Below are 24,741 nucleotides of genomic sequence, written 5' to 3'. Positions count from 1 at the left end.
AAGAATAACTTAGAGCGGTTGTGAAATAAAAAAGGTAGAAGTCAACTTCTAAAAAGCAATATAAGTATATTAAATAATGAAGTTAGTGTATTTAAATGAAGCAAATCTGCTAAGTTTTCAATAGGAGGAATTTCAAAAGAGAAAAATCAAAGATTTAATATTCATTTATCCAGTGTATTATGTCTGCATAATACAGTATTCAAATAAAAGATCACTAGGATGATTTTAAAGATGCTATTAGCTAATATTTGGCTTTCTAGAAGAGGAAAATCATGACCAAAGCCATGAAGAAAGCATCAAGCTGAGGCTGGAGTCTAGTGTCCAAAGCCCTAAGTTGCCCAGCTCTCCTTTTTCCTTCTCAGTTACACCAAACTTTTGAGGAATGATATGTATCCAACTTGATTTTAAATTTATATCAATGTAAAAATCCACCAAGTTCACATATTTTATCTTTATTTAAACTAATGAACCACTTGTGTAGGTGTTATCTACACTCAAATTATAGATTGTCCCACCAAAGGAGCTATTTCAGACACTGGTAGGAGTAAGGTAAGAGAAACACAGCTAGCTGTGTTATTTGTCACTGCAAGTAGCTGAAATAGACAATTTTTTTTTGTAAAGAGAAGGTAAAATGTTTGTTGTTTTGTCTGTTCCAGAGTATAGATATATTTAGTCAATTCATTTACTTTTAAACCTCTGAAATAATAAATATTTTTTCATGACAGTAAATAAGAAAGGTGGGAGGTGGTAAGGTTAGAAATTGCAGAAATGAGGGAAGGAAAAGAACGCAGGCTACCAAAATTTTAAGTATCTGCTACAAGTGATTTGTCAGCTACAAGTGACTCCTGTTATTAAAATCAGTATTTTTATTCTGTTTTCTTCCATAAATACTCAGGTTAGGTATGGGAAATTTCCAAGGCTGCAAAATTTTCATCAGAGAAACAGCACTTATAAGTGAAGTGAAGTCGCTCAGTCGTGTCCAACTCTTTGCGACCCCATGGACTGTAGCCTACCAGGCTCCTCAGTCAATGGGCTTTTCCAGGCAAGAGTACTAGAGTAGGTTGCCATATCCTTTTATCAATTAAGCATACAATATAATGGTATTGTATCAAATAAGCATACAATATAATGTTATCCCTGGTGGCTCAGTGATAAAGATCTCTCTGCCAGTGCAGGAGAGTGGTTTTGATCCCTGGGTCAGGAAGGTTCTTTGGAGAAGGAAATGGCAACCCACTCCAGTAATCGTTTCTGGGGAATCCTATGGAAAAGGAGTCTGGCAGGGTTGCAAAAAACTCTGTGGGGTTGCAAAGGAGTCAGACATGACTGAGTGACTAAGCAAAAACACCAAATAATTTTAAACAGATGAGATATTAGTGAAGTAAAATGCAGATTTTTGGCTTAGAATTTTGACTTTTAGTATTTCTTGTATGTGACTGCTCAGTATTTTCCTTCCATTGTGAAAAGTAGCATCACTTTCATTCTGTTTATGATAGGCCATTCAAACAGATTTCTGAACATGTGTCCCTACGCCCAAACCTCTTCAAGTTATACATTCTCTTTCCCTTGTTCTCTTATTCTAAATCTTTGCAGTTATAGGAAATATTTGAAATCAAATTGAGTAGAATTCTTGAGTATTTACTTTAGATATAATAAAGTATATTACATATGCATCAAAAATAATTTTATCAAAATGTTTAAGAGTTTGTTGAAAATACGATCAACTAAGTAAAAGAGAGAATGATCCAGAACTGAACATGGATATAACCCGAATCTCTTTGTGGAAGGTAGAGAACATATGACATAAAACAACAGAGAAAATACCAGGTGTTCAAAACTTTTGGGAACTAATTTGCATTTCTTATTGTTTCATAGTCCACAAATCTCTAACTTGTAATTCATCCATTACAATACTAAATCATTCAACACAAAAATTCACTATAATTTATCTACTTCAAATATCTGCATGTTAAGAAAAACTGTGTGCATGCTAATTTGCTTCAATTGTGTCTGACTCTTTGCGACCCCATGGACTGTAGCCTGCCAGTTTCCTCTATCCATGGACTTCTCCAGACAAGAATTCTGGAGTGTGTTGCTGCGCCCTCCTCCAGGGGATCTTCCTGACCCAAGAATCAAACCCCCATTTCTTATGTCTCCCGCTTTGGGAGGTGGGTTTTTTACCACTGGCACCACATGGGAAGCCCAATAAAAACTTTAAATATCCACAAATCAACTTCTATGTTCAAATTAGAAGCAAAGGAACAAAAACTGCTGCTAGAAACAAAATAGGAAGAGGAGTGCAATTTTTTTTTTTTTTTTTTGGTAAATCTCATCCTTAAAATGCTTTTTCCTAAGATTTTTGCTCACTCAAGTTAACTCAAGTACATATGAAAAGAAGAGTAATCATGGTCACATTTTTGAAGTGAAGCCTTATAATTATCCAGGAACAATTGTAAAATTAGGTTTGATGGGAATACACGAATGTCTAAATAGCCTTTTCAGTGTGGAGAACAGAAAGTAATTGGAGGGCAGAAGCATTATTCTGTATCTACTACTGTATCAGTGTCAATAATAATAATAGATAACATATTGTTGCTATTTACTTTTGCCAGGTGGTAATATTAGGTGCTTCATATACATTATTCCTTTCAGCCTTTTGACGTAGATTTTATACACTAGTTAATATTTTCCAAATCCCATTTTAGGGAACTAAAATGGAACAAAGTTTAATGACTAGACCAAAGTAATGCAATTAACAAATAACTGAGTCATGCTTTTACCCTTAATCCCAAATCTATCCTTATTAACCACAGGGAAGAATGCTAAATTGCTCAAGTTGCTTACTGTCATCCTTACTGGGCAGAATTTTTATATTAGACCACTTCATTGACTGTCTGGCATCAGGTCCTTAACACTGGTGCAATCAGATATGAGTAGAAAAAAATGAGTATGTAAAAATAGATACCATCATTTGATAAAGAGCCCACTTAGAAAGAGGTAGAAGTTTGAAACATCTTCAAAGGATGCCATGATTTTGGCAGGCATACTGAGACTGATGGACCTCCCAGGTGGCCCTCGTGGTAAAGAACCGTCCTGCCAATGAAGGAGACTTAAAAGATGCAGGTTCAATCCCTTGGTTGGGAAGACCCCTGGAGGAGGGCATGGCAACTCACTCCAGTATTCTTGCCTAGAGAATCCCATGGACAGAGAAGTCTGGAGGCTACCGTCCATAGGGTCACAGATAGTTGGATACAACTGAAATGACTTAGCACACAGACACTGAGACTTGATGCCTTGGAAGTACTAACTGCTCAATCTTTCCTCCAATCTCTAGAGATACCTCCATTTCCCTAACGTTTGTTCTCTACACCTTAGTTTCTTCTGGAATTTTTTTATGTTGGGTAAAATTTTACAGTTAGGTTGCACTCTCTAGTATGTACTAAATAATCTAGCTGATAATGAAGAAATTAAAATTGCTTTTATTTAAATGTTTAAAACTTTCAGATTTTTAAATTGAATTACAACACTGCTACCATTTAAATATTGAGATATAAATGTTTTTCCTCAGTAAAGTTTTTTAAAACAAATTTTTCTTCATAATTAAGCACTTATTGAATAAAGTCTAAGATACATAATGATACTTACATAACTACATTTATAGTTTCAAATGAAAGAAATGACTAAATATCCTTGGGAAACAAGAGCATAAATGTATATAATGAATAATAATTAGTAAGGTATATAATTAAAACATAATGAGATATTATATTAAAATACCAAGATTTAAATTACAAGAATTGAAATTAATTAGTCTTCTTTAAATATACAACAGTAGTTTGGAAATTTCAAAGATATAACAGAAATAGGAAATGGCAATTACGTGTATATTTTTTCTTGGGTGTTTATTGTCTAAATGTTAACTTTATTATGACTAATATTTTTCTAAGTACATTTTAAGGTAGCTTAAACATTTAGAGTACTTCAAAGAGGTTATTTAATCATAGTGAAAGATAGTCACTGTAACTTTTTAGAAATCAGGACTATTCATAGATAATATCAATCAAAACACAGAATCCCTAAAATTTTATTTTTCTCTCATGCGTGCTTACACTTTTACTCCCCAATCATCTGCTAATAATTTCTCAAAAGATGTACCTATGGGCATCACATATTTGGATTTTGTTTCATGAATACATTTAGAAGGCTCATTATCTTTTCTTTTTTTTTTAATAGAACACATATTTCTGTTATTGATCCAGATTGATCTTTGACCACAAGCCAGTAGGCTTTTAAAATATATTTATTTACTCCTCAAAAAGTAAAGATATTTCAGTTCACAAGTGATATCCAGATTTGGCATATCTTAATGGAAATAAAACATGAATCTTTGTTATGATCCTCAGATTTTTAGGAATGTTTTCGTACCTTACCAAGCTCTGAGGGTAAAAAATATAAATATGCATATTAGAAGACTGAAAATCCAAATCCTACAAATTAAAAAGTTGAAATGGTTAATTTTTTTGGCACCCTGAGTTGTCTGTAACTGAAGAAGAAAGTAGGATGCCTTTCTCCTGATAAGATGACAGAACTTTCATGTTACTTTTGTACATAAAAATATACTTATGCACACTTTTATAATATATTGCAATTATACATAAATTACATATATAGAAATATATTTTTAAGCAATGGGTGAATATGTGTATTTTTAAAGAAACTATGATGAATATTAAAGTAAATTCTAGCTTTAGGATATGTCAGAACTTGCTGTGCTTCCCTTCTTTGAATTAGATTATAATTTAAATACATTAATTTTGGTGCAGTATAAATTTTGAGGTATTAAATGAAAGAACACTCCATTAGTTCTCTATCAGTACTGATGCCCAAACAATACTTGAATATTGGCTATACAAGTTCCATCCTCTGTTGAAGGTGGTGGTCTTCTATTAACATCAACTCTCTTGAATTCCAGCCCTGTAGTTATGGGGTCGCACAAAGTCGAACACGACTGAAGCGACTTAGCAGCAGCAGCAGCAGTTATCAAAAAGGCAAGAGAGGAAGATTATTCAACATAGTGATTGTTAAACAAAGGAACTTTAATTATTGCACATGTAGTTAGGGGCTTCCCTCATAGCTCAGTTGGTAAGGAATCCACCTGCAATGAAGGAAACCCTTGTTTGATTCCTGGGTTGGGAAGATCCACTGGAGAAGGGATAGGCTACCCACTCCAGTATTCTGTCATGGAGAATTCCATGGACTGTCAGTCCATGGGGTCGTAAAGATTCGGACGTGACTGGTTGTAGTTAATTCTCCCTCAAGGCTGCTCTGGAGTAGCCTTCACAGAGGATACTTAAATGCATTTTAAGAATACACCGTCAGAATGAGGTCACACTGAACCTAATTTTCTAACACATGGATTATTTGGGTGGTGGGGACCAGGATGTTCAGGCCTCATAAGTTTCTCCAAGTTTCCTGTCATCCCTGGGTCTCCTTAACTAATATGTTCCTGAAATTAGTCAGAAAATATGAAGAAAATGAGGGTCATAGGAACACAAGTATTTAAAATGACATAAGCTCTTGCGCCAACAGATGAAAAATACTAACAAGTATAGCTTAGGATGTGGGATAAAAAGAAGTTTGGGGTTTACATTTTGACATTATATTGGAGGGAAACTTGTTTAAGTATAGCAAAAGCTATAAGTATACTTATTTAAGTATAGCAAAAGCTCTAAAAATAATTGCTTTGCAAAATCTCACTTTTAATCATTAAATTGCATTTTTAAAGTAAAACAGGTAACCAAAGATTACCTACAGAGTGGTTTATTGCAACTTTTAATTTTACATACTACTTTTGAACATCAAGATCAGCTCAGATCAAATCAGTCACTCAGTCGTGTCCGACTCTCTGTGACCCCATGAATCGCAGCATGTCAGGCCTCCCTGTCCATCACCAACTCCTGGAGTTCACTGAGACTCATGTCCATCGAGTCAGTGATGCCATCCAGCCATCTCATCCTCTGGCGTCCCCTTCTCCTCCTGCCCCCAATCCCTCCCAGCATCAGAGTCTTTCCAGTGAGTCAACTCTTCGCATGAGGTGGCCAAAGTACTGGAGTTTCAGCTTTAGCATCATTCCTTCCAAAGAAATCCTAGGGCTGATCTCCTTCAGAATGGACTGGTTGGATCTCCTTGCAGTCCAAGGGACTCTCAAGAGTCTTCTCCAACACCACAGTTCAAAGCATCAATTCTTCAGCGCTCAGCCTTCTTCACAGTCCAACTCTCATATCCATACATGACCACAGGAAAAACCATAGCCTTGACTAGACGAACCTTTGTTGGCAAAGTAATGTCTCTGCTTTTGAATATGCTATCTAGGTTGGTCATAACTTTCCTTCCAAGGAGTAAGCATCTTTTAATTTCATGGCTTAATTAACATCTGCAGTGATTTTGGAGCCCAGAAAAATAAAGTCTGACACTGTTTCCACTGTTTCTCCATCTATTTCCCATGAAGTGGTGGGACAAGATGCCATGATCTTCGTTTTCTGAATATTGAGCTTTAAGCCAACTTTTTCACTCTCCCCTTTCACTTTCATCAAGAAGCTTTTGAGTTCCTCTTCACTTTCTGCCATAAGGGTGGTGTCATCTGCATATCTGAGGTTATTGATATTTCTCCCAGCAATCTTGATTCCAGCTTGTGTTTCTTCCAGTCCAGCGTTTCTCATGATGTACTCTGCATATAAGTTAAATAAGCAGGGTGACCATATACAGCCTTGACATACTCCTTTTCCTATTTGGAACCAGTCTGTTGTTCCATGTCCAGTTCTAACTGTTGCTTCCTGACCTGCATACAAATTTCTCAAGAGGCAGATCAGGTGGTCTGGTATTCCCATCTGTTTCAGAATTTTCCACAGTTTATTGTGATCCACACAGTCAAAGGCTTTGGCATAGTCAATAAAGCAGAAATAGATGTTTTTCTGGACCTCTCTTGCTTTCTCCATGATCCAGCAGATGTTAGCAATTTGATATCTGGTTCCTCTGCCTTTTCTAAAACCAGCTTGAACATCAGGAAGTTCACAGTTCACCTATTGCTGAAGCCTGGCTTGGAGAATTTGAGCATTACTTTACTAGCATGTGAGATGAGTACAATTGTGCGGTAGTTTGAGCATTCTTTGGCATTGCTTTTCTTTGGGATTGGAATGAAAACTGACCTTTTCCAGTCCTGTGGCCACTGCTGAGTTTTCCAAATTTGCTGGCATATTGAGTGCAGCACTTTCACAGCATCATCTTTCAGGATTTGGAATAGTTCAACTGGAATTCTATCACCTCCACTAGCTTTGTTCGTAGTGATGCTTTCTAAGGCCCATTTGACTTCACATTCCAGGGTGTCTGGCTCTAGGTCAGTGATCACACCATCATGATTATCTGGGTCGTGAAGATCTTTTTTGTACATTTCTTCTGTTTATTCTTGCCATCTCTTCTTAATATCTTCTGCTTCTGTTAGGTCCTTTATCTGTCCTTTATCAAGCCCATCTTTGCATGAAATGTTCCTTTGGTATCTCTGATTTTCTTGAAGAGATCTCTAGTCTTTCCCATTGTGTTGTTTTCCTCTATTTCTTTGCATTGATCGCTGAAGAAGGCTTTCTTATCTCTTTTTGCTATCCTTTGGAACTCTGCATTCAGATGTTTATATGTTTCCTTTCTCCTTTGCTTTTCACTTCTCTTCTTTTCACAGCTCTTTGTAAGGCCTCCCCATACAGCCATTTTACTTTTTTGCATTTCTTTTCCATGGGGATGGTCTTGATCCCTGTCTCCTATACAATGTCACGAACCTCATTCCATAGTTCATCAGGCACTCTGTCTATCAGATCTAGTCCCTTAAATCTATTTCTCACTTCTACTGTATAATCATAAGGGATTTGATTTAGGTCATACCTGAACGGTCTAGTGGTTTTCCCTACTTTCTTCAATTTAAATCTGAATTTGGCAATAAAGAGAAGTTCCCAATTTTTAAAACTTAAAAAACTATGGAAAATTTATATATAGTCTGCCATGTCCTTATTATATTCACTAAATGGAATTAGAATTACTAATATGAAGCTTATCACAGAATATTTTGAATAAAAAAGGGCAAGGCACAGAGAAATATATTAAGTACTTAAAATAATCCCAACAATTTATATGTATTTTTTTCTATATGCAAAAGTCTACAGAAATATTTAAAATACAATAGTGGTTATTTCCTACAGGTGACAAATTTCAGATCTGATTTTTATTATCCTCCATTTTCTTACATTTTAATTAAAGTACAGTTAAAATATCACCAAAACTTAAACTATTTGAAATAAGAACACTCTAATAGATAATCTAAAATGACTTAATATATATTTTGTTATTTAATTTTGCAGATTTCTTAATTGTAGAAAGAAAGCACAAGCACTGGTGTTAGAAAAATGTGTGCATTTATATTTCTTCCTGAAAACATTATGCAGCTTAATTTATATTCACTTAGGCTCCCTTGGCTACCTTTTCTAAGTTTTATCAACATAAAATGTTCCATTAGACCTTTTCTTTGATATAGTAATAATTACTTTCATGAGGATTAATTTAAATTCTCATGACATGTGTCTTCTGTAGAGAAGTACTTAACTATCTGTGTTACTTATAGTGATGTTTATGACACCCATTGAACTTTTATTCATATTTCACAATTATCCAAATAACACAAGCCCACCTAGCTAAGACATCTGTCCTCTATCATATTAACTAATAAAGACACTCTTCTCACTTGATAGTTTGGGGTTTAGATTTTATATCTACAAAATGATAACTATTCTATGAAAACCACTATCTCACCATCCTTTTTGTTTTTCTACTTGGAAGACTTTCACACTTTTTAAATGTTTGTTTGATTGTGAAGGTAAAATGGAAGGAGCTGGAAAATTTATTTACTCCATGCCTTTGATTCTAGAGAATTCTAGGGTAGGAAGTTCTTCACAGTGTCATAAAGGATGTTTGCCTATGGTGCTTCCAATCTCCTTTGTGTTAATATTAAATATTTTCATCAGCAGTATACTTTCATGATTGCTCCCATTTCCACAAATATCTTTCTTTTATCTTTAATTCACAATGTTGTAAATAAATGATGAGGAAAGTTTCACTTCTTCCAGGGACAGTTGCTACCTGTATAGATCTGAGACTCAAACACACAGAATTTTAGTTCGCATCCAACAGGTGGGAAAGATTTGAGAAGAAAACATTGAGACCTGTTTTGGAAGTATAAGGTTGGAGCAGAGTCTCAGTAACCTAAAGTAATATGAACAAAATAACTGCTTATATGATTTGCAAGTAGGTTTCTTTAGTCCAACATCTGTATCAAATGCACATTTATATGTGGCATGTCTTGGTGAGTTGTTAAGATGACTAAAGGCACTGCTAGCATTTAATGCCTAGAGGTCAATAGTGATAAATATACTCCCAATAAAAAATTATTGTTCTCAAAATGCCAGGGATCCCTAAATTGAAAAACAAAGCAATTCCTCTAGTGGTTATGAGAGCAGGCTTTGTGTCAGTAGATGAGTGTTTTTGGTCTTGACTGTGCCCACTTTCTGGTTGGATGATATTAGTCATTTAGCTTTCCACATAGCCTCATATCTGATATGCAAGATGCAAACAGTAGATTTTCCATGAGTATTAAGAGAAATACACAAAGTTTAATTTAGCATGTGGCACATAGTGCACATTCAGTAACTATTATCACTTATAGTATTGTTTTATTATCTTCCATAAAAGAAGTGTTTTCAAAATCTAGCAACTTAACACAGTAAGAGGTCATACTAAATGGTTGTGAAAAGCATATTAAAATGTTGACTATATTTAAATCAAACTGTAAACATTCAGTCTATTTTCTAGACTATTTTTGACACATAAACTAAACTCCAGCTCTATTAGTCACTTGGTATTATGTTGATGTTCAGTATTTCCCTATGTGATCTTTCCTTTGTTTGGAATGACATTCTCCTTCTTGGCAGTTTGGTGATTTCATATTCATTTATTAAAATGATTAAAATTACCTTTTCTGGAAAATTTCCCTCGTATTTGTATCAGTTCTTTCTGAATTGTAGTGAAATTACCCAGTATGTGTGTGTGTTAGTTGCTCAGTCATATCCAACTCCTTCACAACCCTATGGACTGTAACCCACCAGGTTCCTCTATCCATGAAATTCTCCTGGGAAGAATACTGCAGTGGGTTGTCATTCCCTTCTCCAGGGGATCTTCCTGACCCAAGGATTGAACCCCAATCTCCTGTACTGCAGGCAGATTCTTTACTGCCTGAGCTACCACAGAAGCCAAGTATTCCATGGCTAAGTAATTAGTGATATTAATTGTATAACATAACAAAATGTCTACAGACTAGCAGACTGGGGTACGGGGGCACCTCGGGGTAGACCTGGAGAAGAAAACAGCAACCCATTCCAGTATTCTTGCTTGGGAAATCCCATGGATAGAAGAACCTGGAGGGCTACAGTCCATGGGATCACAAAGAGTCGGACACTACTGAGCAACTTTCACTTCACTTCACACTTCAGGGTAGGCCAATGATGTGACTGGAAATGCAAGTAGGGTGTGTCTTTCCACTTTGCCATTCTCAGTATGTTGGCCTTCAGTCTTAAATATCCTCATTCTTTCAAAATGGCTGTGGCTATTCGAGATTTCAAATGCTCACAACCTAAAGCAATGCAGGAGAGCTCTTCCTTCAAGTCTATTTGTAGTAATATAAGCACACTTGATTCCTTAGTTTCATTAGCCAACAATGGGGCCCATGTCCATATCCTAGCTACAAGAATGACTGGGAATGCAAACATGTGGCCTTCCCTGTCTTAATAGTAGGAAGTGGGATTTTCACACATGGGAAAGGTAACTATCAGGTAGGCAACTAAAAATGTCTTCTGCATGTCCACTCCTCATCTTAGCCCCTGACCCCAGTTGCCCATATCAGGAACTGCTCTTTCAACATTCTAGTTACAACTGTATTAGCACCTACCACACATTATTGTAAATATCTATTTTCGTCTACCCTGTCAGCAATGTGTGGGTAGAACTACTGTTGTCTCCATCATTATGTTCTCAGGGTCTCTTTTGGTAAATGGATATTAATTAAATCAATAAGTTTAAAGTCTTTTAAAATAGAGAACAAGAATTTTTTTATTGAAAAATACATGTAAAAGTCAAAATATGGATTTGAGAGAGATAAAATTGTAGTCTTTGAAGAGCCCTTAATAGTTAAAAAAAAAAAAAAAAAAATAAGGAATAGGAGATATTGCATCATCCCCGAAAGAGCCAAAGCCTAACCATCTGCTTCATATCTCACTAAGCCTAGAGATGAGAAAAAATATGTGAATTTTGGTACCCCCTGGGAGATTGGATGAGAATCATACAGGATTCAGAGAATAGAACTTGCAGGGAAATGTCAATAATTTAGGTGTTTTTTTTTTTCTTTTGCAATTATGAAGGAGAACTGTCAAAACTGTTTCATTCCTTAAAAATATAGTACATGAAATAACTCTGCAGATTCATTTCAGTAGGCTTTTGAGAAAAGGAAGGTAAAAAGGAAATAGAGCATTTCTATTGAAATTTCAGAAAAGAACTCTGAACTGCAAAGTGTTAGTCTAATGATAATAAAAACTTGACTCAACCATGTTGAATGTACCAGTTTTTTTCAACTGAAAAACATATCCTATGCCTCTTGCTAAATAAAGAACAAGGTTTTTACTCTGGGTACTTTTTGCTTTTTCTTGGTAAAGAAGCAGTTCCAAATGAGTCTATACTGAAGTGCTTTACAATTTTCCATATCACTGCCTGAAAAAAATGAGGAGGCAACCAATGTTAAATGATCAAAAAAAAAAACCTTTCTCTTTGAAAATTAAATGTCAAATTTAATTTGAAATGTTTACAGAGATACTTCTTATTGTTCATTATGATCGAAATGATAAATGAGCAAAGCTTCTTCCTGGGGATAATGTACTTCTTAAAATTTTCAATTTTGTCTTGATTTTATATAAGATGGCCTTGTAAGTATGAATTGCCATTTGCAGCACCAAAAGCACTTGGTGCTTAATAAGGCATAGAATGATTACTAATTTAGTAGCCAATAGATAGCATATAAATATACAATTAAGTACAATTTTCTCATACTAGAAGGATATTACATTTTTGTACTTTCTCATCTAATGAGAATAAAAACCTGTATGTACACCCATGCACACCACGCTCCCCAGTTCATATATTTCCCAATCAGGTATATCATTTATGTGAGCATTTATAGTGATTTTTATAAAATCTTGTCATATACTTCTAGTAATTATTACTAGCCTTAGTCCTGTGCAGATTTATTTTGACTGTCATTTGACATTAAGAAAAAAAATGTGTTTTATTTAAGTAGTGTTGAAACTAACAGAAAGCACGTTAGGAGAAACAGCCTTTAAAATAATGGTAAAATAGCTGGTGGTTTGTTTGTTTCATACTAATTTAAACAGGTTTACATAAGTAATTGGAGAAAGAAATGGCACCCCACTCCAGTACTCTTGCCTGGAAAGTCCCATGGATGGAGGAGCCTGGTAGGCTGAAGTCCATGGCCGCTGGGAGTCAGACGTGACTGAGCGACTTCACTTTCACTTTTCACTTTCATGCATTAGAGAAGGAAATGGCAACCCACTCCAGTGTTCTTGCCTGGAGAATCCCAGGGATGGGGGAGCCTGGTGGGCTGCCGTCTCTGGGGTCGCACAGAGTCAGACACGACTGAAGCGACTTAGCGGTAGCAGCAGCAACATAACTAATATCTGGACCATGAGGTGAACTGGGGTCTGATACTAGTTTCCTATTGCTGTTGTAACAGATTGCCACAAAACTTAATGGCTTTACAACAACACAAGTTTATTATCTTACAGTTCTTGAAGTCAAAGCTCTCAATAGTGTCCACAGGACTGAGTCATTTTGGAAGCTTTAGGTGAGAATACACTTCCTTGCTTTTTCCAGATTGTAGCGCTGCCCATATTCCTTGGCTCATAACTGCTTCCTCAGGGCATGGCAGCCCATTCCAGTATTATTTCTTGCCTGGGGAATCCTATGGACAGAGGAGCTTGGCGGGCTACAGTCCACAGGGTAGCAAAGAGTCGGACACGACTGAGGTGTCTTAGCATGCAAACACACACAGGTCCCTCCAGCATCTGCTTCTGTGGTCCCATCCTCTCCTGACTTGACCCTTATAAGTACTCTTGTTGTTACATTGAGTTCACCTGGATAATTCAGGATAGTCTCCCCACCTCAAGATTCCTTAATCACATCTGTCACATGTCACCTTGCATTGTCACCTTACAAAGTAAGGTGACACATTAAGAGGTTCTAGAAATTAGGATGTGAACATGTTTGGGGTATCTTTATTCAGTCTACCACTGGGCTGTTATTCAAGAATTTGATTAGTCTCTCTTAAAGAGTTTTATCTTCAGGGATAACAGAGCTCCAAGTTGGGCTGTGTGAAAAATGATACATTTATATAAGAACATGATATTCTTACATACATGATGTGTGTGAGGAAATATGTATTTAGAAAAAGAAATTAAATTATCAGTAATGACCCAACAAACAATGAAAGTTATTAGTTAAAAACCATGTTATCATTGTTGAAATATGGATACTCTTCATTACTATCTGACTCTCTGATACAGGCCTGGGCAGATTTTTTTTTTTTTTTGATGTGTTCATTTACTTTAATAATACTACATTTACCATGTTATCACCATGGAATGTAAATTCAGGTTAGACGAGAATTCACAAGTACAACAAAGCATTCTGTGATATACCAAAGTTTGTATAATGTCTGACCAAACCAGCTTGCTCATCAATGACTTGCATTGTAGGGATTTTATTTAGTTGATGATACTTTTGGAGAAAATAAACATACTGCACACATTTAAAAAGTGTTTTTCATTTACCTTTGCATTAGCACTTAAAATACATGTTTCAAAATAATTTAAAATTATTCTAATATAACAGCAGCAAAATATAATTCTGCAATTACTAAAGAGCTAAAAGGGATCCACAAGTTAAGTTACTCTCATGTTTATGATTCTAAAATAAATACTACTTCAAAGTGGCTCTGTTACCAGCTTTTTAGTTTTGGTTTAAAAACACACACAGACTTGCAGGGAGGTTTATAATGTTGTATTCCATGCACTGTTCTGAAAGGGTTCCTCAAGAGCCAACCAGCCCTTAAAACAGTACTCAGTCCACAAGGCCGTCAGAAAGTTACATTAACTGGGGTAAATAGGATTCCTACATTACATCAAAAGCATATGGTATTCTGCAGCAACTGGGAGCATTTTCAGGATTGGCATGTTGTCTTCTTTAGAACTAATTTCAACAGAAGAGTTTAAGAAGGTGGACAGGTACCACTATCAAGTGTATTTAAAAGTGACATGTTTCTTTTGTGCTGGTCTGACTCCCCTGAATGACCTAGCTAGTGAACTAGTCACCAGTAACTTGGTCACCAGGCAAATCAAGCCTGCAAGAAAGGAGGCCAATTTTCAAATTACCATGTTCTTGTCTGACCCAAACAATTTATTTTCAGCATAAACATATAACCTCAATATGAGATGTCTAACTAAAGCAAGCACCACCAAGACGACCAAGACAGCATCTCCTCTTCTAAGGTTTAGGTTTCCCCCAGAATTCTTGATACAGGGAATAGCCCATACCAAGAGTCATTGCTCCCACAACAAAGCCTTGGGCTGCCACACGCATGTGGATCAGGTGAACAGACATTTTAGTATGTCCTCTGCTCTTCAATCTATATAATCCATATGCAACAATTGCTGCAAACCTGCCATTCCAATGGGGACAAATGGTGCCTCTCTAGCTTTTCGGATAAGTTTAGATCCCTGATCTTCATCATATGAAGAAAGAGAAATATCTGTGTCGCTTGACATAGTGATTGAAGACTCTTCAGACAACTTCAAGACGTTTCAGGTTCCTACCGTATTCTGACCCCACTCCCGCACGCGCCGTCCAGCCGGCTTCTCCTCCTGGGCAGATTTTTAAGGATGGACTTAGCATCGATAAATGAAACAATGAATTATAATTTTATTGTGTATCAGTTCAGTTCCGTTCAGTCACTTAGCTGTGTCCAACTCTTTGCGATCCCATGAACTGCAGCACGCCAGCCTCCCTGTCCATCACCAACTCCCGGAGTTCACCCAAACTCATGTCCATCGAGTTGGTGATGCCATCCAGCCATCTCATCCTCTGTTGTCCCCTTTTCCTCCTGCCCCCAATCCCTCCCAGCATCATAGTCTTTTCCAATGAGTCAACTCTTCACATGAGGTGGCCAAAGTATTGGAGTTTTAGCTTTAGCATCAGTCCTTCCAAAGATCACCCAGGGCTGATCTCCTTTAGGATGGACTGGTAGGATCTCCTTGCAGTCCAAGGGACTCTCGAGAGTCTTCTCCAACACCACAGTTCAAAAGCATCAGTTCTTCGGTGCTCAGCTTTCTTCACAGTCCAACTCTCACATACATACATGACCGCTGGAAAAACGAGAGCCTTGACTAGACGGACTTTTGTTGGCAAAGTAATGTCTCTGCTTTTGAATATGCTATGTAGGTTGGTCATAACTTTCCTTCCAAGGAGTAAGCATCTTTTAATTTCATGGCTGCAGTCACCATCTGCAGTGATTTTGGAGCCCAGAAAAATAAAGTCTGACACTGTTTCCCCATCTATTTCCCATGAAATGATGGGACCGCATGCCATGATCTTCATTTTCTGAATGTTGAGCTGTAAGCCAACTTTTTCACTCTCCTCTTGCACTTTCATCAAGAGGCTTTTTAGTTCCTCTTCACTTTCTGCCATAAGGATGGTATCATCTGCATATCTGAGGTTATTGATATTTCTCTTGGCAGTCTTGATTCCAGCTTGTGCTTCCTCCAGCCCAGCGTTTCTCATGATGTACTCTGCATAGAAGTTAAACAAGCAGGGTGACAATATACAGCCTTGACGTACTCCTTTTCCTATTTGGAACCAGTCTGTTGTTCCATGTCCAGTTCTAACTGTCGCTTCCTGACCTGCATATAGGTTTCTCAAGAGGCAGGTCAGGTGGTCTGGTATTCCCATCTCTTTCAGAATTTTCCACATATAGTAGGGTTTATATTTCAATCAACCACAAATTTCGTGAAGGAGATATATTTCCTTGCCAAAATGAAACTACAAATTTTGACCCTTTGGGATCTACCTTCCCTTCCTCTCTAAGTGTGCATAATCCAAATTATTTTTGTATTCTTTTCAAGCAAGGACTTAAAGTGCTGTTTCACTTTGTCTTACACTTACAATAATTATATTCCTAAAGGAATTATCATTTAAAAAAACTATTGTTAACGCATTTGGCTAAGTTACATTTGTATAGCCAGCTATTGTAAAAGTGTAATTTTCAGTATAGTCTCTAAGAGACTCTGGAGGATAACATTGAATCTCTCTCAAATTTGAGTTTTAGTTTTCATGGATGCTTTAGTTTTATATAGTATAATCTTTGCTATTCAGAGTATTTTATTTTAAGCATGGGAAAGCTTAGCTTTATTTTGGTGATTAACTAAATAAAGCTATTTATCATTCTGGTAATAAAACAAAAAACACCAGTATTGCTTTGGTTTTTCTATTTCCCCTCTCTTTCCAAAAGTAATGTATAATTCTTTATAGAAAAATTGACTTTTTTCCATTGAAAACTCCTTGTTATATCAAATGTGAAGTCTAAGACAGAGCCTTCTGCCGTCCAGAAGCTCAGCACCCGGTAACTACTGTACTAATTTGAAATACCATAAGATCTTTTGGGAGGTTTGAGTGGAGCATTATGGAATCAGTGATGAAGGAAGAAAAAGTTTGTTGTGAAAGTTTCAATTAAAGGAGGTAAAATGTCTTTGGACTCTAGAGCAATTGTTGTTGTTGTTCAGTCACTCAGTTGCGTCCTACTCTTTGCAACCCCATAGACTGCAGCGTGCCTGGCTTCCCTGTCCTTTCACTATCTCTGGAGTTTGCTCAGACTCATGTACATTGAGTCAATGATGCCATCCAACCATCTCACCCCCTTCTCCTCCTACCCTTAATCTTTCCCCCCATCAGGGTCTTTTCCAATAAGTCAGCTGTTCACATCAAATGGCCAAAGTATTGGAGCTTCAGCTTCAGTATCAGTCCTTCCATGAATATTCAGGGTTGATTTCCTTTAGGATTGACTAGTTTGATCTCTTTGCTGTCCAAAGGACTCTCAAGAGTTTTCTCCAGCATAACAGTTCAAAAGCATCAATTCTTCAGAGCTCAGCCTTCTTTATGGTCCAACTCTCAAATCCATACATGACAGCTAGAAAAACCATAGCTTTGACTAGATGGACCTTTGTCAGCAGTACTAGTTTTGTTACAGAGAAAAGCCATTCCAATCAAATAAATAAGCAGATAAAGTAAATACAAAAATACATACAATGATGTATCTAAGGAAAGTGAATAGAACAGTATGGAGAGCTTAAAGTATATGCTGAATGGTGAAAGGATGGTAGGAAAAAACATTGGAGAAGAAGTCTTTTCAATATCTTATGAAAAATAAATGGATTCTGATGATATTCTTCATTTACATTTGCATATTTTTCTGGAGTAGATAAATATAAAGGAAAAAGAATCATGGTGTTTCCTGATTCCTGATAGCTAATTTTACATGAGCTTTATCAAACTTTGAAGTTGAACAGGCAATGTATTATGTAGGTCTCTATAAGAATTCTTTTCTGATAATGAATTCATTACCTATTACATGAACAATATATAACCATATTTTCTTTTAATAATTATGTTTAAGTTAGCGATGAGATATAGATATAAGATATAGTACTCCAATATTCTTGCCTGGGAAATCCCATGGACAGAGGAGTGTGGTAGGCTACAGTCCATGGAGTTGCAAAGAGTTGGACACAATGGAGCACACACACACACACATATAGATATAATAAGTAAATATTTTTCATGTTAACTAAGTTTGAAAACCTAACTCAGAGCATTTTCCTCATACTCAATTTGTTCAAGAGGCTGTATCTGTTTCTTCCTTAACTTAACTAGGTTTAGTATCAGACTTCTCAGTAATTTGGCTGTTGAGTGGGTATTATCCCTCCTTTACATTTAAGTTGTAATTAGCTACCATAGCTCATCATGTATATGTCCTTCAAATGTTCCCATATGATGCCCTATCATGTACTCAGGACACAATTTGTTGGTAAGTTAACATTCTGATTAGTATTGAAGTAGCAAATCAACTTTTAAGGGAAATTCAATGACAGTATTATAACTTAATTATAATAAAATACTCAAGGACTTAGTAGAGACTACACAATTGACCCCTATTGACAGATATCAGTTTTAGTATTTGACCTGTATGGTTTCTGAGTAGCAATTTCTCATTATTGTAAAATGAGAAAATATAAATTAACTAATATAGGCCAACTCATGTATATAAAATCTTTTAGCTAAGGCCATTGACATCCAAACTCCAAAAGTATTAGTATACATGTTTATTAAGACAAGTAATTAGATGTATTAATATAAGTGTAACAGGATTATTACACCAAGATTTCCTCATGCCAGGATGAATCCAAACTCAGTAAACTCCATAGGCTATGGTTGTCCTAATCTTTTCATGTCTTTTGACTGCAAGAGTCTATTATTATGAAGAATCGCAGTATTAGCTTTGATCTTCTTCCTTATGAATGCTAGCAAAACTGCCTGCACATTCTCATAAGCTTCTTGTTTTAATTACAGTGTATAATATTACATTTCATACAATAGGAAGACATGTAAAATAAGATTAGTTTGGCTATCTCAGAAGTGTAACATGAAGCATTAAAAAGGATAAATGGAAAATGCACATAGACATAACATATTTAGCTTCTGATTCAAAGAAATCAATCCAGTGTATGTATTTTAAAATAAGTACCTTAAAATGGTAGAAATTCATTTATTTGAATCCAATAATCAATGCTTTAAAAACTGACCTTGAAATGGAATATGTAGTAGAAGAATAAATAGGTGGGTTGTAACAAGTTATTCTTAACTGCTGTTTCCTAGAGGGATAATATAAAACTGTCCTCAAAATTGCAACAATGCAAACTCCCTTTAAAGGTTGGAGCTTGCTGAGCAAGCTGATAACGTAGGCTCATTAGGTAAACTCCCATAAGTATATCATACTTAAAAAAAAAAAAAAGTTTGCATCATGATGATTTTGTATATGTGTCTATGTGTCAGTACATCTGGGGCTTTTCTGGTGGCTCAGACAGTAGAGTTTGCCTGCAATGCAGGAGACCCAGGTTCAATTCCTGGGTCAGGGAGAAGGAAATGGCAACCCACTCCAGTATTCTTGCCTGGAAAATCTACAGTCCATAGGGTCTCAAAGAGTCAGACATGACTGAGGACTTCACTTTCTTCTTTCTTCTCTATCAGTACGTCTGCATATGTATTGAGGAAGAGTGGTTTACGTATTTTCCCTAGGGTCTTTCTTATGGCATTTTCCCAAGAAATTATTTGTATCTATGGCTCAATGCAGGTGAACATTTGGACACTCATACAAAACAAATTAACTGTCAAATATATACTTTCCAATTTAATTGGATTCCCATTGCTGTTAGAAAGACATCCTTTCACAGATTTCTAGTTGACTCACTTTTCATTTTTCTATGCATTCTGAATCTTTACCACTCTTTCCAATTCTACTTTCTTTAAATTCCAAAAGTGAATCCTGCTTTTCAGTTTTTTGAGAAAACACAACCAGGTAGGAATACCTTAACCTTCTTCTCTACCAGCTAATGCTTTATCTCTCTCATTTTTCTGTCCTTTCTTTCTCAGAGCAGATGCTCCCACTGTTGGTTAGGTTTGCATCAAAGTCCTTTGAGTTCTTAGGAGCTGCTGCACTTTCCTATCATTTTGGAACCTGCAGTCTCTCTCCCTTCAGTGACATGTATCCCTTGACCTTCAAGTATGCTCCATCTTATAATTTATCCTACTTGTGCTTGGTCATTGGTAAACCCCTTTGTTAATCCATTCTTAAAATTTTCCATGATTTTAATGCATCCCTTTCCCCCTTGTCCGTCTCTTGTATCTCTGGCTAAACTTTCTATCTCCTTGCCTGACCTGCTCTTTTTTTTAAAATATCATTTATTTATTTACTTGCCTGCGCAAGGTCTTAGCTATGGCATGTGGGCTGCAGTCCATGGAGTCACAAAGAGTTGGACAGGATTGAATGATTTGGCACAGCACAGCAGACTCTTAGTTGCTACATGTGGGATCTAGTTCCTGGTCAGTGATGGAACCTCACCGCCCTACATTGGGAACTTGGAGTCTTAGCCACTGGACCACCTGGGAAGTCCCTGACCTACTCTTACTTTGTTGACTTTCTCTTCCTGTCTGTCTTTCTCTCTTCCCGCACCTGTCTTTAATTTCATCTAAATCTATTCTTACGCTTTTCAGTGTTTTCATACAGCTCCAGTTCTTTTCTGTATCTTCAGTTTTGAACTTTCTCTTGAATTTCAGACTTCGAGTTGTCACTGCCTATTGCATATTTATTCTTGGATGTCTCCCAAGCACCTCACAGTCAGTATAATACAAAAAAAAAAAGTTGAAAAGTTATACGTTTGGGGTCAGAGATCTGAATTTAAGATCCTGACATTTAACAAGATGGTGAAAAGACATTCAACTTCAGTTTCCTCATCAAATCATCTTGAAACTCCATTTCACCAACACATTTATCCACACAGCTATCCCCTTTCACCCACATTATTGCAATAATATCCTAGTTGACCTCTCTGCTTCTACCTTCACTTCACTGTATTCTATTTCAACACAGTAGCCAGAGTGATCCTTTAGAAAGAAAGTCACTTAGACTGTGTCTCTCTACTCAGAATATTCCAGTGGTTTCCCATCTTATTTTTTTTGTAAAACGCAAAGCCTTCACCTGCCACCCTCAACCCCATATTTATTGATTCCCTGACCTCAATTCTTCTGCTTTTTGATTTTTCTCCAGCCACTCAGAGTTTCTTATTGTTCTTTAAATTAGCTGGGTTCTCTCTTGCCACAAGTTCTTTTATCAAATTGATTTTTCTTGGAGTATAGTTGATTTACAGTGTTGTGTTAGTTTCAGGTATACAGCATAGTGAATCAGTTATGCATAAACATATATCCACTCTTTTATATTATTTTCCCATATAGGTCATTACAGAATACTGAGTTCTTTGTGCTATACACTAGGTCTTTATTAGTTATCTATCCAACCAGTCCATTCTGAAGGAGATCAGCCCTGGGATTTCTTTGGAGGGTATAATGCTGAAGCTGAAACTCCAGTGCTTTGGCCACCTCGTGCGAGGAGTTGACTCATTGGAAAAGACTCTGATGCTGGGAGGGATTGGGGGCAGGAGGAGAAGGGGACGCCAGAAGATGAGATGGCTGGATGGCATCACTGACTCGATGGATGTGAGTCTGAGTGAACTCCGGGAGTTGGTGATGGACAGGGAGGCCTGGTGTGCTGCGATTCATGGGGTCACAAAGAGTCGGACACGACTGAGCGACTGAACTGAACTGAACTGAACTGAGTGAGAATATGCCAAACCCAATCTCCCAATTTATCCCTCTCACCACACTTTTCCCTGACTGTAACCTTAAGTTTATTTTCTACCTCTACAACTCTATTTCTGTTTTGTAAATAAGTCTGTTTATATATACCTTTTTTTTTTTTTTAGATTTGACATGTAAGCAATATCATATATTTGTCTTTCCTGGTCTTACTTACTTTGCTTAGTGTAATCATCTCTAGGTCCATCCCTGTTTCTAAAAATGATGTTATTTCATTCTTTGTTATGCCTGAGTAATATCCCATTTGAGGGTTTCCCAGGTGGCTCAATGGGAAACAATCTGCCTGCCAATGCAGGAGATGCAGGAGATATGGGTACAGCCCCTGGTTCAGGAAGGTCTCCTGGTGGAGGAAATGGTAACCCACTCCAAAATTCTTGCCTGCAGAGTCCCATAGACAGAGGAACCTAAAGGGTTACAGTCCATAGGGTTACAGAATCAGACCTGACTGAGTGAGTGAGCATGCACGCAGGCAATATTCCATTATATACATATTGGAGACAAGAGTGGAGAAAAGGGAACCCCCCCACTACATTGTTGATGGGAATGTAAATTGATGCAGTCACAGTGGAGAACAGTAAGGAGGTTCCTTAAAGAAAACTAAAAATAGAGCTACATATGATCCAGCAGTCCACTCCTGGGCATATATTCAGACAAAAGATAATTCAAGAAAATACATGCATTCCTATGTTCACAGCAGTACTGGGACATAGAAGCAACCTAAATGTCCATTGATGGAGGAATGGATAAAGACGATGTGCTACATATATATACAATGAAATACTGCCACAGGTTCTTGACACATGGGCTTTTATTCAAGTGTATGTCACTCTGATCTTTTTTTTTATTTTATTTTATTTTTAAACTTTACATAATTGTATTAGTTTTGCCAAATATCAAAATGAATCCGCCACAGATATACATGTGTTCCCCATCCTGAACCCTCCTCCCTCCTCCCTCCCCATACCATCCTCTGGGTCGTCCATAAGCCTTTACATTCTCTGTGACATATTCTGACTACCTGATTCTATATCAGTCTTCTATATCAAGGTTCTATATCAGTCTTCACAGTCTCTAACACAAATCCCCATTCCTGTTTTACTTTTTTCCCATAGAGTTTATCTTCTAATACATTTTACCATTAACTTACTTATTTCTGTTTCTATCCTCTACTGTAACATAAACTCCATGTTGGCAAGGAATTCTGCTTTGTTTTACTTACTATCGTATCCTCAATTCCTAGAACATAGTAGAAGCCCAGTGATATATGTTGAATACATAAATGAATGAAGAAATAAAAATGCCAGGGATGGAACTGCTTTTTGAGCTGCAGAGCACTATAAAAATACTGATTACTCTTTACTATTATTATTCCACTGTCCCCATGACCAGGCTCGTATGCAAATCTACATTCACATACACAATATCTTTTCTTTGTTTCCCATCTCTATATCCTATCTTTGTTTTGAGACACCATTTAATCAATTTCTGAGGCTATTTACTTGGAGGCATATTTGAGCCTTTCAACCATTTAGTCAGCAACTCCTAACTCTTACATTACATCATTTAGAACAGAGTTTCCATTTTTGTCCCCACTGCTTTACCTGTCATCTTGAACTTGTTTCTAGACAATGGCAATACTCTCTTAACAGATGACCTTAAGAATACCCTTTCTTAAGTACTTTTCCATAACCTCAGATTATCTACAGAATGCTTCCTACAGTACTTAAAGTCCTTCATTACTAAATATGACCTATGTTTTTGAGACATTATTTTTCAGCACCCATAAATTGTTCTGTATGGCCCTTTTCATTTCTTTATACTTCAAATTCTTATTGATCATTTACTTATGGCACTATATAATGGCACTTAGCAAGGCACCATTTTTTCTCCCTTTCCTTATAGCAATTATAGTTTGGGAGGAATAAGGATGGGACAACCTAGCATCTCAAAAGTCACCAAATGCAGAATAGCTATAGTTATAATCAATAGTCATTCTGATTTTTCTGGTTGAGATTTGGTTTATACTTGTTGCCCCAGGGTAGTTATTAATGTCTTCCTTCACTCTAAGATCTCTCCCAGTTTGATAATAAATTATATAGTCTCTGTCTCTTTGCATTAACTACATGTACATGACTGCCTAAAAGCAAAGTTTAAGTCCCCTTCCTCTAGCATTGGAACATACTTATAAATATCACACATAATGTTTGGTGGAGAAAAACCTAGATCTTATAACGTGAATGTCATTTCAATTACAATATAAAATATTTGTCTCAAATGCAATTTAGTAATTAGTGCATTAGCTTTTTTTTATCCTACCTCTTGTCTGGAATGTCTTATGTTTATTCTTCATTTAGCCATATCCTACCTACCTTTAAAATAATACTTTAGTACATCCCCCAAATTTTCTTCATCTCCATCTGTCTCTACTTGTGAGCTCTCCTTTTAGCAGTTATTTTCTACATCATTTATTTGGCACCTTTTTGTATACGGTGTACTTTTTTTTTCCTTTTGATTCTGTTGGTACAAGTAGGCTGGTGAATTTTTCAAGACAAAGACTGAGACTTCCACATCTTTGATTCGATAGCACCAGCTCTAAGGCCAAATTCACAATATACAGAAGCAGCCTGATGTTAGAAAAAAACAACGATTATGATAGCAGTGGTAATGAGTATGGAACTGATAGTGAATTTATTGAAAATGTAATAAGGTAAAAATGTATGAACTTTGAGAAAATATCATGGTGTAGAGTAGGAAAAGTTAATTATGGATGTATGTTTTGTGGATATGTGTGAACTGTAAGTGAAGTGAAGTCACTTAGTTGTGTCTGACTGTGTGACCCCATGGACTGTAGCCTATCATGTTCCTTTGTCCATGGGATTTTCCGGGCAAGAGTACTGAAGTAGGTAGGCATTTCCTTCTCCAGAGGATCTTCCTGACCCAGGTATTGAACCCAAGTCTTCTGCATTGTAGGCAGATGCTTTACTATCTGAGCCCCCATGGAAGTCTTCCTATGAACTGTAAAGTATTCTTGTTTTAAGTTACTTTGAGGTTGGA

General features: G+C 36.6%; 1 pseudogene; it reads right to left on the bottom strand.

Annotated features, from left to right (window-relative positions):
• Positions 1 to 13,785: 13,785 nt before the first annotated feature.
• LOC138990211 (HIG1 domain family member 1A, mitochondrial pseudogene) lies at positions 13,786 to 15,063 on the bottom strand (annotated as a pseudogene).
• Between the last annotated feature and the right edge of the window lie 9,678 nt (positions 15,064 to 24,741).

Source organism: Bos mutus, chromosome 2, assembly GCF_027580195.1.
Source record: "Bos mutus isolate GX-2022 chromosome 2, NWIPB_WYAK_1.1, whole genome shotgun sequence".
NCBI lineage: Eukaryota > Metazoa > Chordata > Mammalia > Artiodactyla > Bovidae > Bos > Bos mutus.
This window is presented reverse-complemented; position numbering and strand designations above follow the sequence as displayed.